Source organism: Macaca fascicularis, chromosome 11 (assembly GCF_037993035.2).
Source record: "Macaca fascicularis isolate 582-1 chromosome 11, T2T-MFA8v1.1".
Lineage (NCBI taxonomy): Eukaryota > Metazoa > Chordata > Mammalia > Primates > Cercopithecidae > Macaca > Macaca fascicularis.
This window is the reverse complement of record NC_088385.1, coordinates 65,425,478-65,442,013: the sequence shown is the minus strand read 5'-3', so window position 1 is coordinate 65,442,013 and position 16,536 is coordinate 65,425,478. Positions and strand designations below refer to the sequence as shown.

Genomic DNA, 16,536 nt, shown 5'->3' with positions numbered 1-16,536 from the left:
AGACAGACTCTCAAACTCTCAAATTTAACTCAAAATATTTCACTGAATTCAGTTAACAATGGGTCCCTCATTCATTTAAATTGATCTGAATTCAGTTAACAGTGGGCCCCTCATTTAAATTGCTTAAATTGGTATCGTTTCAATTGTCCAGGTCTGCGTTTAAGTCCAAGAGAAAGAGAACACAGTGTATATGAAACAGCAAAAGTTCCTGTCCTAAGGAAACTTACATCCAGTGAGAAGATGGACTATAACCCATATAAGTCAAGTGTACATTGATAAATGCTATGTAGAAAAATATTGTCCTGAGAAGTCTATATATTTTAGATAGGCAGCCAAGGAGAGATAATCCCACATATCTTATTTGGATTTACTTCCAATTAACTGAGTTTTTCATCTGTAAAACCAGGATTATTTGCCTTCCTCTCTAGGTTTGTTGGGAAAGATAAGTGAAATTTTGTAGAAACCCTTGAAAGGGTGCCTAGCAGGCACTAAAACCTCCATTCACAGAAAAAGAGAAAGAGTTGAGACTGGGTGACTAATCCCGAGTCAGCAGCACTCTAGGTCTGGCAATATTAGAGCTAGAACCAGAACTCAGGGCCTCAGGCCTCAAGGTGGGCAACTGTTCCTTCACATCTCAACTCTGCAGTACAGTATCATGTGTGGAGAGTGGGTCTGAGTATTTAAAGTTAGGGGAGTCACACTGTAGCTATGGAAACCATGTGAGATCTACAAAGACAGAGAGGACTCTGGTCCCCACCATCATCTAGGAGTATAGTAAGCACTCAAGTAATATTTACAGACTATTAACTCCACATATGACTCTAATTACTAATGGTAACTAATAAAATTCAACACATATTAGCCATGGAAATTCTGTACCTCTGTAGGTATATTTGGTTTTACCCAGGTGCTGAATGAACCACTAACACATGCTTAATTAAATTTGTGCTTTGTTTATTGGTTTCATTTACTTTAGGATATATGAGTAAGTGGATTTCAAGGTTTGAAATAAATACAAATATATCATTTTAAATAATTGTTTGCCTTTTTCAAGTCCTTGTCTATCACCATGACATTTCAATGCTCAAAATTCTCAGTTCCAAATCTATTTTTCCTGTAATATAAAGAAGACAGCTGTATACTGCAATCACTATCCTTGCTGTTTCCACTTCTAAATGCTTACCTGCTCTTCAACCTCCTGTCCCCATAGTGGACAACACTCTTCTGAAGATCACTCTTGTCACTTTAGCATCTGAATTCTGTCTTACCCTCCTTGGCTTCTTGGCAGCCCTTGAGGCTTGGTTAAAAGCTTCAGTTTTTTATTTTTTATTTTTTTTAAGTTCCAGGATACATGTGCAGAATGTGCAGGTTTGTTACATAGGTATACATGTGCCATGGTGGTTTGCTGCACCCATCAACCCATCATCTAGGTTTTAAGCCCTGCATGCATTAGGTATTTGTCCTAAAAATCATCAGTTCTTAACTGTCTCCTTCCTTGGCTTTCAGAAGGTTAAACTTTTTGTTCTTTGTCTTCTCCTACCCCTTTTTTCCTGTCTCTTTCTGCATGGATACCTTCCTCTCTGTTTGCTCCCTGCATGTTGTCAGGCCCCAGATTATAATCCTCATTTCTTGTCCCTTCCCCCTTGGTTAACCTGTTGTTGTCCTCATTGTTGTTTCTAATCATGACTTCATCACCTCTCAATAGGACAGTTATGTCCTGTTATATGCTCATCGCTTTATGAGGGATGCCTCTAGTTTTTTCTCCAGATAAGACCTCTGGGATTCTAGACCTGCATGTATACAAGCAGGACATTTTCATGGACACATTTCTCTGTTCTCACATGTGTAGCATGTCCAAAATAAAATTTCTTTGTTTTTTGTGGTTTTTTGTTTTGTTTTGTTTTGTTTGTTTGTTTGTTTGAGACAGAGTGTCACTCTGTCGCCTGGGCTGGAGTGCAGTGGTGCAATCTGGGCTCACTGCAACCTCTGCCTCTCAGGTTCAAACGATTCTCCTGTCTCAGCCTCTCAAGTAGCTGGGATTATAGGCGCCCGCCACTACGCCAGGCTAATTTGTTGTATTTTTAGTAGAGATGGAGTTTCGCCATGTTGGCCAGGCTGATCTCGAACTCCTGACCTCATGATTTGCCCGCCTCAGCCTTCTGAAGTGCTGGGATTACAGACGTGAGCCACCGCACCTGGCCCAAAACAGAATTTCTTATCCTTGGGCCTTTTATCCTCTGCCATCCCCCTGCTCATTCTCTGTGTTCTCTCTTCTACTCCTGCCATCGCAGATGTGAAACCTCCACCCATTCAGTTACTGGTTCCTACTCTTTACTCCAGATATGCCATAAGCCATCAAGTTCAGTGTGATTTGGCTCCATGATGTTCCTCATCCCCATCGTTTCTTTCAATTCCCTCTGTTGTGGTCAACATTAACTCTGATCTATACCATTGCCTTATAGCAATTTTCAGCCCCTTCCTGGCCTGCAGTTCATCTTCCACACGTCCGCAGTTCTAATTGTGTTCCTTTCCTGTTCAGAGGCACTGACAGCCTTTCACTGCTTCCAGAATAAAGTTCAAAATCTTTGCGCCTAGAACAATCTGGCGCCAGATGCCCTCTCCCACTTAATCGTCTATCTTTCCCTTCTCATATGCTGTCTGTTAGCTGCACCAAATCACCCATTACTGAAACTTGATACCTTGATGCTTTTGTCCCTGTGGTTCCCTCACCTGGAATGCATTGCTTCCTCGTCTGTCTTCTAAACACTTCTCCTCTTCCCTCAAGATCCTGCTCAGATGTTACATTTTTCAGGAAGTTGCCCTTGGTTCCTCCAAACTAAAATAACATCTTTCTATTCTATGGCCCTTTCATACATTATTCTTTTTCCATTGTTCCCTCACATTATCTTTTACCATATTTTAAGTGTACATATGGTAGAGACATTTAATCATGTAACCATATGGCTCTCAGCCTGCTACTGTATTGCATTGACTGAGCACATAATAGGACATAACTGTCCTATTGAGGTGAAGCCAGCTGGGCTTCTAAGTCAGGTGGGGACTTGGAGAACTTTTCTGTCTAGCTAAAGGATTATAAATGCACCAATCAGTGCTCTATGTCTAGCTAATTGGGTGGGGACCTGGAGAACTTTTCTGTCTAGCTAAAGGATTGTAAATGTACCAACCAGCACTCTGTGTCTAGCTAAATGTTTGTAAACACATCAATGAGCACTCTGTAAATTGGACCAATTGGCGCTGTGTAAAATGGACCAATCAGTAGGATGTGGGCAGGGCCAAATAAGGGAATAAAAGCTGGTCACTGGAGCCAGCAGTGGCAACCCACTGGGGTCCACTTCCACATTGTGGAAACTTTGTTTTTTTGTTCTTCACAATAGATCTTGCTGCTGCTCACTCTTTGGTTCTGCACTACCTTTATGAGCTGTAACACTCGCCGCAAAAGTCTGCAGCTTCACTCCTGAAGCCAGTAAGACCACGAACCCACCGGGAAGAATGAACAACTTCAGACGTGCCACCTTTAAGAGCTGCAACACTCACTGCGAAGGTCTGCGTCTTCACTCCTGAAGTCAGCGAGACCATGATCCCACCAGAAGGAAGAAACTCTGGACACATCTGAACATCTGAAGGAACAAACTCCAGACACACCATCTTTAAGGACTGTAACACCGTGAGGGTCCACGGCTTCATTCTTGAAGTCAGTGAGATCAAGAACCCACCGGAAGGAACCAATTCTGGACACATTTTGGCAACCATAAGGGACCGTCAGCCATCACCAAGCAGTGAGTACCATCGGACCCCTTTTGCTTGCTATTCTATTTTTCATTAGCATTCGGGGGCTAAATACCAGGCACCTGTCGGCCAGTTAAAAGTGACTAGCATGGCCACCGGACTAAAGACACAGGTGTCAGGCTTTCTGGGAAAGGGCTCTCTAACAACCCCTGACTCTTCAGAGTTGGGAGTGTTGGTTTGCCTGGGCCAGCTTCTGCTTTTTCTGTACTTCCGGGCTGAGCTGAGGGTCGACAGAGAGGAAAGCCATTCAGCTCTGGGGTCCCGACAACAAGTTGGTTGACCCTGTGGCCATGAACAGAACTCTCAAAGCCATGTCACCCAAGCAAGACTCACCCATCTATCCTATCTATCCTGACACTTGCCTCCTGGGTCCTAATGCCTGTCAGACAAACTTCCTCTCACCTCTCTTCTCTGAGGCTAGTCCCACTTCCAAAAACCACTCCCTGTCTCTGGTGCTTTTCTAGTTTCTCCTGTAAGAATGATTTCTAGTATAAACTTCAGGACTCTGTTACCTTCTTTAGGCACCCGGGCTCGCCAGTCAGAAATACATAATTTTTTGCCCAAAGACTTATTGGAGGGAGGACTATCTGGAATTTTAGGATCCCTCCTCAGACAAGCAGGCCTAACAAAAGCTATTCCTGAAGCTAGATATGGGGAGCCTCCGAAATCGTATCCTTCCTATTCAAGTAAGGACAAAAGGTGCCACTCTTCCAACCCTGGAGATCTCTTCCCTCCCTCAGGGTATGGCCCTCCACTCCATTTTTGGTGCATAACATCTTTATAGGACAGGGGTAAAGTCCCAATACTAACAGGAGAATGTTTAGTATTCTAACAGGTTTTCGAGAATGGGTCGGTAAGGGCCACTAAATCCAATTTTTCTTGGTCCTCCTTGTGGTCTAGGAGGACAGGCAAGGGTGCAGGTTTTCGAGAATGTATCAGTAAGGGTCACTAAATCCGACCTTCCTCAGTCCTCCTTGTGGTCTAGGAGGAAAACTAGTGTTTCTGCTGCTGCGCCAGTCAGCGCAACTATTCCAATCAGCAGGATCTAGGGATGCTTGCAGGTTCTTGGGCAGGGGGAGAAACAAACCAAAACCCTGGGCGGTTTTGTCTTTCAGATGGGAAATACTGAGGCATCAACAGGCTCACCCTTGAAATGCATCCAAAGCCATGGGGACGAATTTGACCTGCAAAACCTAAAACAAAGGTGACTCATTTTTTTCTGCACTGTGGCCTGGCCCCAATATTCTCTCTCTGATGGGAAAAAATGGCCACCTGAGGGAAGTATAAATTATAATACTATCCTGCAGCTTGACCTTTTCTGTAAGAGGGAAGGTAAATAGAGTGAAATACCTTATGTCCAAGCTTTCTTTTCATTGAAGGATAATAACAACTATACAAAGCTTGCAATTTACATCCCACAGGAGGACCTTTCAGCTTACCCCCATATCCTAGCCTCCCTATAGCTCCCCTTCCTATTAATGACAAGCCTCCTCTAATCTCCCCCACCCAGAAGGAAATAAGCAAAGAAATCTCCAAAGGATCACAAAAACCTATCAGTTTGTCCCCTTGAAGCTGTAGGGGGAGGGGAATTTGGCCCAACCCCGGTACATGTCCCCTTCTCCATCTCTGATTTAAAGCAGATCAAGGCAGACCTGGGGAAGCTTTCAGATGATCCTGATAGGTATACAGATGTCCTACAGGGTCTAGGGCAAACCTTCGATCTCACTTGGAGAGGTGTCATGCTATTGTGAGATCAAACCCTGGGCTTTAATGAAAAGAATGCAGCTTTAGCTGCAGCCCAAAAGTTTGGAGATACCTGGTGTCTTAGTCAAGTAAATGATAGAATGACAGCTGAAGAAAGAGACAAATTCCCTACCAGTCAGCAAGCCGTCCCCAGTATGGATCCCCACTGGGACCTCGACTCAGATCATGGGGACTGGAGTCTGTAAACATCTGCTGACTTGTGTTCTAGAAGGACTAAGGAAAATTAGGAAAAACCCCATTATTTATTCGTGATATCCACCATAACTCAGGGAAAGGAAGAAAATTCTTCTGCCTTCCTGAAGCAGCCATGGAAAGCCTTCAGGAAATATACTCCCCTGTCACCCGACTCACTAGAGGGTCAATTGGTTCTAAAAGATAAGTTTATTACCCAATCAGCTGCAGATATCAGGAGAAAGCTTCAAAAGCGAGCCCTGGGCCCTGAACAAAATCTGGAGGCATTATTAAACCTGGCAACCTTGGTGTTCTATAACAGGGACCGAGAGGAACAGGCCCAAAAGGAAAAGAGAGATCAGAGAAAGGTCGCAGCCTTAGTTATGGCCCTCACACAAACCTTGGACAGAAAATGGAGCAGGCCAATCACCCGGTAGGGCTTGGTGTCAGTGTGGTTTACAAGGGCACTTTAAAAAAAAATTGTCCTATGAGAAACAAGCTGCCCCCTTGCCCATGTCCACTATGCCGAGGCAATCACTGGAAGGCACACTGCCCCAGAGGACAAAGGTTCTCTGGGACAGAAGCCCCCAACCAGATGATCCAACAACAGGACTGAGGGTTCCTGGGGCAAGCACCAGCTCATGTCATCACCCTCACTGAGCCCCAGGTACGTTTAACCATTAAGGGCCAGGAAATTGACTTCCTCCTGGACACTGGTGTGGCCTTCTCAGTGTTAATCTCCTGTCCCAGATGACTGTCCTCAAGGTCCATTACCATCTGAGGAATCCTGGGACAGCCTGTAACCAGGTATTTCTCCCACCTCCTCAGTTGTAATTGGGAGACTTTGCTCTTTTCACATGCCTTTCTTGTTATGCCTGAAAGTCCCACACCCTTATTAGGTAGGGATATATTAGCCAAAGCTGGAGCTATTATCTACATGAATATGGGGAACAAGTTACCCATTTGTTATCCCCTACTTCAGGAGGGAATCAGCCCTGAAGTCTGGGCATTGGAAGGACAATTTGGAAGGGCAAAAAATGCCCGCCCAGTCCAGATGAGGCTAAAAGACCCTACCACTTTTCCTTATCAAAGGCAATATCCCTTAAGGCCTGAAGCTCATAAAGGATTACAGGATATTGTTAAACATTTAAAAGCTCAAGGCTTAGTAAGGAAATGCAGCAGTACCTGCAACATCCCAATTCCAGGACTACAAAAATCGAATGGTCAGTGGAGACTAGTGCAAAATCTTAGACTCATCAATGAGGCAGTAATTCCTCTCTATCCAGTTGTACCCAACCCCTATATTCTGCTCTCTCAAATACCAGAGGAAGCAGAATGGTTCACTGTTCTGGACCTCAAGGATGCCTTCTTCTGTATTCCCCTGCACTCTGACTCCCAGTTTCTCTTTGCCTTTGAGAATCCCACAGACCACACCTCCCAACTTACATGGACGGTCTTGCCCCAAGGGTTTAGGGATAGCCCTCATCTGTTAGGTCAGGCACTGGCCCAAGATCTAGGCCATTTCTCAAGTCCAGGCACTCCAGTCCTTCAGTATGTGGATGGTTTGCTTTTGGCTACCAGTTTGGAAGCCTCATGCCAGCAGGCTACTCTAGATCTCTTGAACTTTCTAGCTAATCAGGGGTACAAGGCATCTAGGTTGAAGGCTCAGCTTTGCTTACAGCAGGTCAAATATCTAGGTCTAATCTTAGCCAGAGGGACCAGGGCCCTCAGCAAGGAATGAATACAGCCTATACTGGCTTATCTTCACCCTAAGACATTAAAACAGTTGCAGGGGTTCCTTGGAATCACCAGCTTTTGCCAACTATGGATCCCCAGCTACAGCGAGATAGCCAGGCCCCTCTATACTCTAATCAAGGAGACCCAGAGGACAAATACCCATCTAGTAGAATGGGAACCAGGGGCAGAAACAACCTTCAAAACCTTAAAGCACGTTGTAGTACAAGCTCCAGCTTTAAGCCTTCCCATAGGACAAAACTTCTCTTTATACATCACGGAGAAAGCAGGGATAGCTCTTAGAGTCCTTACTCAGACTCGTGGGACAACCCCACAACCAGTGGCATACCTAAGTAAGGAAATTGATGTAGTAGCAAAAGGCTGGCATCACTGTTTACAGGTAGTTGCAGCGGTGGTCATCTTAGTGTCAGAGGCTATCAAAATAATACAAGGAAAGGATCTCACTGTCTGCACTACTCATGATGTAAATGGCATACTAGGTGCCAAAAAGTTTATGGCTGTCAGACAACCACCTCCTTAGATACCAGGCGCTATTCCTTGAGGGACCAGTGCTTCAAATATATACATGCGTGGCCCTCAACCCTGCCACTTTTCTCCCAGAGGATGGGGAACCAATCGAGCATGACCGCCAACAAATTACAGTCCAGACTTATGCCGCCCAAGATGATCTCTTAGAAGTCCCCTTAGCTAATCCAGAGCTTAACCTATATACTGATGGAAGTTCATTTGTGGAGAATGGGATATGAAGGGTGGGTTATGCCATAGTTAGTGATGTAACCATACTTGAAAGTAAGCCTCTTCCCCCAGGGACCAACGCCAGTTAGCAGGACTAGTGGCACTTACCCAAGCCTTAGAACTGGGAAAAGAAAAAAGAATAAATATGCATACAGATAGCAAGTATGCTTACCTAATCCTACAACCCTACATGTCCATGCTGCAATATGGAAAGAAAGGGAGTTCCTAACCTCTGGGGGAGTCTCCATTAAATACCACAAGGAAATTATGGAGTTATTGCACACAGTGCAAAAACCTAAGGAGGTGGCAGTCTTACACTGCTGAAGCCATCAAAAACGGGAAGGAGAGGGGAGAACAGCAGCATAAGTGGCTGGAAGAGGCAGGGAAAGACCAGCAGAGAGAAAGAGAGACAAAGTCAAAGACAGAAGGAAAGAGAGAAAGAGACAGAAAGTCAGAGAGAGAAAGAGAGAGAGAGGAAGAGACAGAGAGACAGCGAGAGACAGAAAGAGAAAGGAAGTCAAAGAGAAGGAGACAGAGAGGAAGAGACAGAGAAACAGAGAGTCAAAGAGAGAGAAAGAGATAGAAGTAGTAAAGAAAAAACAGTGTACCCTATTCCTTTAAAAGCCAGGGTAAATATAAAACCTATAATTGATAATTGAAGGTCTTCTCTGTGATCCTGTAACACTCCAATACCACCTTGTTGTCAGTGTAAACAAGGGCATTGTCAGAAAGCACTGAGGCCACTGACAACCCGTAGCCTTCCTATCAAAAATCCTGAACCCAACAAGTTTTCTAATAGGGGATCTAAATCTGAAGGTCCTACCAGACATAGGAGGAACTCCCTTCAGGACAGGACAATAGATGGTTCCTCCCAGGCGATTAAGGAAAAAGACACAATGGGTATTCAGTAAGTGATAAGAAAACTCTTATAGAAGCAGAATTAGGAAAATTGCCTAATAATTGGTCTGCTCAAATGTGCGAGCTGTTTGCACTCAGCCAAACCTTAAAGTACTTAGAGAATCAGGAAGGAGCCATCTATACCAATTTTAAGTTAATCTGGACTGAATGAGGTCTTATTTATAACAAAGAATAAGTGAAATCCCAAACTTACAAGGTTTTCAACAAAAGTAAAGTTTGCTAAAAGTTAACAGTGTAATATATATTATCCTAACTTCTAATCTTACGGAAATCAGACCCTATCAGTGTCCCTCAAAGCTCAAGTCCATCAGTGCAGGGCCATACAACTAATAACCCTACTCATAGGGTTAGAAATGACCACTGCTACAGGAACCAGAATAGCCAGTTTACTTCATTATCCTACTACCACACGTTCTCAAAGCATTTCTCAGATAGTTTGCAAGAAATAACAAAATCTATCCAGTAAAGATAGTAACTACAATCCCAAATAGACTCTTTGGCAGCAGTGACTCTCCAAAACTGCCGAGGCCTAGACCTCCTCCTTGCTGAGAAAGGAGGCCTCTGTACCTTCTTAGGGGAAGAGTGTTGTTTTTACACTAACCAGTCAGGGATAGTATGAGATGCCACCCGGCATTCACAGGAAAAGGCTTCCGAAATCAGACAATGCGTTTCAAACACTTATACCAACCTCTGGAGTTGGGCAGCATGACTTCTCCTCTTTCTAGGTCCCATGGCAGCCATCTTACTGTTACTCGCCTTTGGCCCTGTATTTTTAACCTTCTTGTCAAATTTGTTTCCTCTAGGATTGAGGCCATCAAGCTACGGATGGTCTTACAAATGGAACCCCAAATAAGCTCAACTAACAACTTCTACCAATGACCCCTGGACTGACCTGCTGGCCCTTTCACTGGCCTAAAGTGTTCCCTTCTGGAGGACACTACAACTACGGGGCCCCTTCTTCACCCCTATTCAGCAGGAAGTAGCTAGAGTGGTCATTGGCCAATTCCCAACAGCAGTTGGGGTGTCCTGTTTAGAGGGGTGATTGAGAGGTGAAGCCGGCTGGGCTTCTGGGTTGGGTGGGGACTTGGAGAACTTTTCTGTCTAGCTAAAGGATTGTAAATGCACCAATCAGCACTCTGTGTCTAGCTAAAGGTTTGTAAACACACCAATGAGCAATCTGTAAAAATAGACCAATCGCACTCTGTAAAATGGACCAATCAGCACTCTGTAAAATGGACCAATCAGTGCTGTGCAAAATGCACCAATCAGCAGGATGTGGGCAGGGCCCAATAAGGGAATAAAAGCTGGCCACTCCAGCCAGCAGTGGCAACCGAGGCAGGACCCCTTCCATAGTGTGGAAGCTTTGTTCTTTCACACTTTACAATAAATCTTACTGCTGCTCACTCTTTGGGTCTGCACTACCTTTATGAGCTGTAACACTCGCCGCAAAAGTCTGCAGCTTCACCCCTGAAGCCAGCGAGACCACGAAGCCACCAGGAGGAATGAACAACTCTGGAGGCGCCACTTTTAATAGCTTTAACACTGGGTGCAAAGGTCTGCAGCTTCACTCCTGAAGCCAGCAAGACCACAAACCCACCGGGAAGAACTAACAGCTTCAGATGCTCCACCTTTAAGAGCTGTAACACTCACTGCGAAGGTCTGCGTCTTCACTCCCGAAGTCAGTGAGACCTCGAACCCACCAGAAGGAAGAAACTTCGTACACATCTGAACATCTGAAGGAACAAAATCCAGACACACCATCTTTAAGAACCATAACACTCACTGCGAGTGTCTGCGGCTTCATTCTTGAAGTCAGCGAGACCAAGAACCCACCGGAGGAACCAATTCCGGACAAACTATCGCTTCTGTTATTGCCCAAATGGCCACCAGGCTCAGCAAGCCTCCATCATCACCTCCTGGCAGGCCTAGCTCCCTTTTGCAACCTAGTCCTCAAATGCCCAGCACTGTTCATCCTTATAATAACTCTCCTTGGAGTAAGAGTGAGAAATTTCGATTAACGTGTCATGTTTTCATCCCCCATTTTCGCCTCGCTTAAGGTTGCTAATCAGTTCTTTTAATCACCATTTTTCCCATCAACCTCAAAGACCCAAGCATCTTCCTGTTCCTTAGGCTAAAATCCTTGTAGCAGGGTCATGCTGCAAAGCCGGGGGCACCTCTCTTAGGAGCCTCATCATTTTGCAGTTAGAAACGCATGCAAACAGCCCTGCCTGACAGCTTTGCTACAGGGCTGAGAATTCAAACTAATTGATGTGCCAGAGAACATCATGTGCTTACTTAGCAGCAAGGAGAGCATTTTCTAAATAATTAACTGCAAGCTCAGGATCTTCCTGAACTGTGCTCAGTTCCTGGAATCCACCCTGAAGGATCTTGCATGCTACCTATTCATAACTGTCACTGTAGCTATAGATCTGCTTCAATATGCTTTTGATTTTTCTATCTGCTTTTCTCTAAAGAAAAAACAAATGAATTTCTAGCCCCAATGTGATTTTAAAGATTTATTTTGATTAGTCAAATGTGAATACAAAAAAAGTTTCCCTGGATGCTAATCTTCCAAATGCTTACATTTGAATTTGTCCTTGACATGCTGTTCCTCACATTCCTGCTCACACAGTCTCAAGTCCTTTGCCCGAGCATGCCTTCTAGCCTTGCTTTTGTTTGGGGGTTTAGTATATGAGACGACAAGTGGTACAAATTTTGAACAATGGAGGTGTCAGTTCAGGGGAGATGGATGGGTCCTATCAAAGAATACCTGTGCAAACAGTAGGAAAAATATTTCCCCACAATCTTCTAAATCCATTTTGGCCAAGTAAAACTTAAAGGCCTAAACCAGGTAACAGATCAAAAATGGCTTTATGTTAAATAAATACTCCCAATCTGCCACGGATTATGTGTTTTTTTCAGTGTTATATTGTGGCAACAAAATAGATTGTTAGGACCTGTAAGAAATGACCGCACCCAAACAGAGGCTCATAACTGATATAAAAGACAAAGGATATCAGTGATGCTCAGATACCTAGAAATGAAAATCCTACAATTCTACAGCTGTGAGTGGTCACTAAAGCTAGTCCTGTTAGAAAACTGGGGCTCACACAGGTAAAGGAGCTTGCCCAACCAACGTCTCACAATCATTTTATTAGTGCCAAAGCTAGATGAAACTTTCATGCCTCCTTTAAGCCATGTCACTAAACCAAACCACATCAATGTCATATATAAGAAGTGGCCTGTTAAGATTTGCCCAGAGTTTATCAGATAAACCAGCGTTTAAGAAAACAAACAAACAAAAATCCTATCAATGGTTAAATAAAATCCCTTGTTTGGGTGAAGACGACATAAGAATGACACAAACCAAATCAAAATAGTCTCGAGCTGGAAGACCTAGGAATTAAAGGTTAAAATCAAGAAATAAATTTGTTACCAAATGGTCTCTCTTTGTTCTCCATCCTTGTGTTTCTTTTCTCTACCTCTTTCTTCAAGCCCCTTTCTTTCCTTTTCTCTTCCCTCTTCTATTAAAGTATCCAACCAAAATTAGCCAGCAGCTCTTAAATCAAGTAACCCATTTAGGGAAAAGTCTCTGCCATTCATCTTTAATTAATCAAATGGCAAATGTGAAGAGTTGCTCAGAGCCAGCTTCTGGGGGATCTCTGTGCAAAGTGTGCTATCAGGGTTCAAGAGCTGTCAGTGCCTCCAAGGAGCCTTCTTCTCCTCATTAAAAATAGTTTCAACCTGATTGCATAAGTACTTTGAATGGTTGCTTAAAGTGACTTAGTTTAAGCAGTTGCCACCCATGGCTCAGCTGTCAGAGTCCAGTATATGAGGACTTAAAAATCAGATCTTGACAAAATTTTTTTTATCTCCATTAAGATCTAGAAGCTGGAGGAAAAAAAAAATCCATCACACTACTCAACTCACCCTCTTCATTATTCTGCCTGTGCACAGCCCAACATTGTCTTTTCTCACCACCGAGCTGCATCCACATATCTTTTCATACACTATCCTAAGGCAAAAAATTCTCAATGAAATACCATCAGACCAGGTGTTTTGTGTTGCATTTTTCTATATACTGCACAACTTTAAACTGTGTCCCACAGTGAGATCTTTGCAAAAATGGCACCCATCCTCGCATTAACCTCAGTAGGAGTCAAATTCTGGTTTAGGTTCTCTTCCATTCTATTTTCTCTTATCCACCCCAACCTGGGGTTTTTTCTAACATTCCAGTGCCAAAGTTACTAGGGTGTGTTGTATTCAGCATGTAAACCTTGTCCCAGTGCAGTGCCTGCTAGATAGTAGTAGCTGGCATGTTTGTGGAGTAAAGGAATAAATACAAACTCATATTGCTACTTCCTCCTTGAAGCAGTGTCTGCCTTTCTCTACCTCTATCTTCTCTACAACTCAAAACACTTGTCACCCCCGAATATTTCAGCAGACCTCTTCACACAGTCCTATGTACCTTTTTCAGCTGCAGATTCTGTTTTCATGATGGAGCTGGACAGAGTTTTCCTGGTTGGATCTTACTTTTTCTAAGGCAACTGGGGACATTTCCGGTGAGTATATCATTAGAGCGATTTTTCAGTGGCTAACCAAGCTGTCGCAGACATTTAGCACTGCCAAGTAGTGAAGCTCTTTGATGTTACTCACTACCCAATCCTCTTTTATTTATTTATATAAAATATTTAAATGCTTCATTGTACACTAAAACTAGTTCCAGACAAGGACCATAAGAAGCAAGTCGATAGGGGGATTAATAGGGCATTGTTTGTAGAGCACAGAATTCCATAATAGATCTAAAATCAGGCTTCTGGAGCATGAGATGTTTTCAAATTCATTACTACTTTCAAAATAACATAATTTTCTATATGCAAATATCTTGGAATTCCTAGGAATAGAAATCAAGAGTGGCTTTATTCACCTATTTTTTTGTTTCTGGTGGCTGATAATTTTCCTTTTTATGCTTGGAAGATTTCATGACCTTGTGGAATATGATCTATAGAATATAATAGTTTGGTGTATTTGGTTTCCGATTTTGAAAAATAGTAAATTAAGAAATATCATTTTAATTCTGAGAACTTCCATCAATAGTTAATCAAGAGGTAGAATTTTTCAATAATATTTTTAATCCTGCTTGTACCAGGCCTATACTATGGCAGAGTAATTGATTGCTAGATTTATCACGCTGGGGAAGCTGGAGATATTTTGTTGTATTGATTAAGGACTTAGCATTTCTGTGAAACATATCTGCAAACATTCCAGGCACCTGGAACGAATAAAGGTATGATAATCTCAAGATAACAGATAAACTTAATATTGTAATTAAGCTATATATTGATTCTAATTTGCTAGTAAATTTGACGTGGAAAGGGATTGAAGCAGAAGGTAGATCTCCCCCAAAATATCTTTACCAAGAGAGCATAGCTTTTTACCTATTACTTGAAAAGTGTCCACCACATATTTTCAGAATGGATTTGTGGGCTGTGGTCATAGCAGTCACTAGCTGTCACAGTCTATGAAATGTGACCAGATGGAAAGGAAATTCACTGAGTTTTCCTCTGACAGAGGGCCCAGAGAAAAGGGAGAAGAGATACATCCTAAGTGCCAGCAAGAATGAAAAGCTCCTGGGTGGACAAGTTAGAAGGATCTGAGACATTGAAAGATGGGCATTCACTCCTTAAAAATACAAGTCATGTATTCATCTAACATCACTGGTTTTTAGAGTCAGGGGACTGCCTGTCCTAGAAGTCTAAATCTTTGACTGTTAGCTCTAAATGAATGCCTTAGTCTGTTCCTTCTGCTATATTAAAATTTCTTAGACCAGGTAACTCAGAGTTCTGGAATCTGGGAAGTCCAAGGCCAAGGCACCAGTGGATTCAGTGTCTAGTGAGGGCTTGCTGTCTCTGCTTCAAAGATCATACCTTGTTGCTGTGTTCTTACATGGGGGGATGTGGAAGAGAAAAGGGGATGAGCACTCTCTGAACCCTCTTTAATAAGGACATTAATGCTATTCATGAGGGTGGAGGCCTCATGACCTAATCACCTTTCAAAGGCCCACCTTCTCATACTATCACCTTGGTGATTAAGTTTCAACATAGGAATTTTTGAGGGACACATACATTCAAATCATAGCAATGGGATACCAGGGATCAAATAATTAAACCCCTCACTTGCCATGTCTCCACATGAAGCCAAGAAGGTTAAGTAACTTGCCCATGGTAAATTGAAGCAGAAAGTGAACTATAATCTAGGCCTGTGTGTCACTTCCAAGCCTTGGGTATGGCTGTGGAGTCCCTAGTACCTGGTGAGTAATACTGAAGATTGCACTGTGAGTACCATAAGGCTTAGCTTGAGAACTTTAGTAAAAGAGGCAAGAGGGAAGCTAGATTGCATGTTTAGAGTGAAAAGTTAGCTTTACTATATATCTTATAAGGGGAATGGATAAAATCAATGTTCATACCTGCATTTTATCCCAAGAGTCCTCAGAGCAAGACTTTCCCTGTATAGTTGTTAGGTTCAAGCTAGCTATTTTAAACCTAGTTTTTCAAGCTTAGGAAAGAAAGAAACTTCTAAAGGCAAACAGAGAAGTATCTTTTCTTCTTTGGACAGTTGCTACAATGGGAAAATTTTGTCCTCTCTAGAGTTCCTGTGAACATCTTGGGAACGTGGTGTATTAATTTTCTATTGGTGCATAGCATATCACCATAAACTTAGGAGTTTCAAATAACACCATTTATTAGCTCACAATTTTGTAGAACAGAAGTCTTTCACACGTTGGTGTGTTTTCTGTGCAAAGTACCACAAAGCTGAAATTAAGGTGTTGACCAGGCTAAGTGCTCATCTGGAGACAACAAAGAGGAAATCTGCTTTCAAACTCATTCTTGTTGTTGACCGAATTCAGCTCCTTGCAACCGTAGGGCTGAGATCCTTGTTTTCTTGATGGTTGTCAGGTGAAGGCCACTCCCAGCATCTATGGGCCACCCACATTCCGTGCTCTGTGGCCTTCTCCATTGTCAGAGCTGCAATGATGCCTCAAACCCTTCTATTACTGCCAGAGTTTGACTTCCTCTTCTCTGGCCAGTTAGAGAAAACTCTCTCCTTTAAAGGGATCATGTGATTAAGTCAGGTCCACCCAGATTATCTTTCTATCTAAGGATCAATTGCTGTAGGACCTTCATCACATCTGCAAAATCCCTTCATAGTAGTCTTTAGATGAGTGTTTGATGGAATAACTGGAAGGAAGTGTGTGTACATCAGGCATCAAGAACTTTGGTAGCCAATCAGAATTCTCCCTACTGTAACCTAGTGGCATCCATCCAAAGTAAAGAATGATGCCTCTTTTCTTCCTTAAGAAATGCTGCTGTTCAATACTGAGAATTT

At 43.0% G+C, this 16,536-nt stretch overlaps 1 long non-coding RNA gene across 7 annotated transcripts in view; it reads right to left on the bottom strand.

Moving 5' to 3' along the window:
* The window catches only part of LOC107126717 (uncharacterized), a 332,087-nt gene that overhangs the window by 240,616 nt on the left and 74,935 nt on the right, over window positions 1-16,536 (bottom strand). For 3 of the 7 annotated variants that reach the window (XR_012419745.1, XR_012419744.1, XR_012419747.1), the window contains exon 2: window positions 10,801-10,883. The exons of the other annotated variants lie outside the window; for them this stretch is intronic. This is a non-coding gene — a long non-coding RNA (uncharacterized lncRNA). The remainder of the gene's footprint in view (window positions 1-10,800; window positions 10,884-16,536) is intronic. 7 annotated transcript variants of the gene reach the window in all.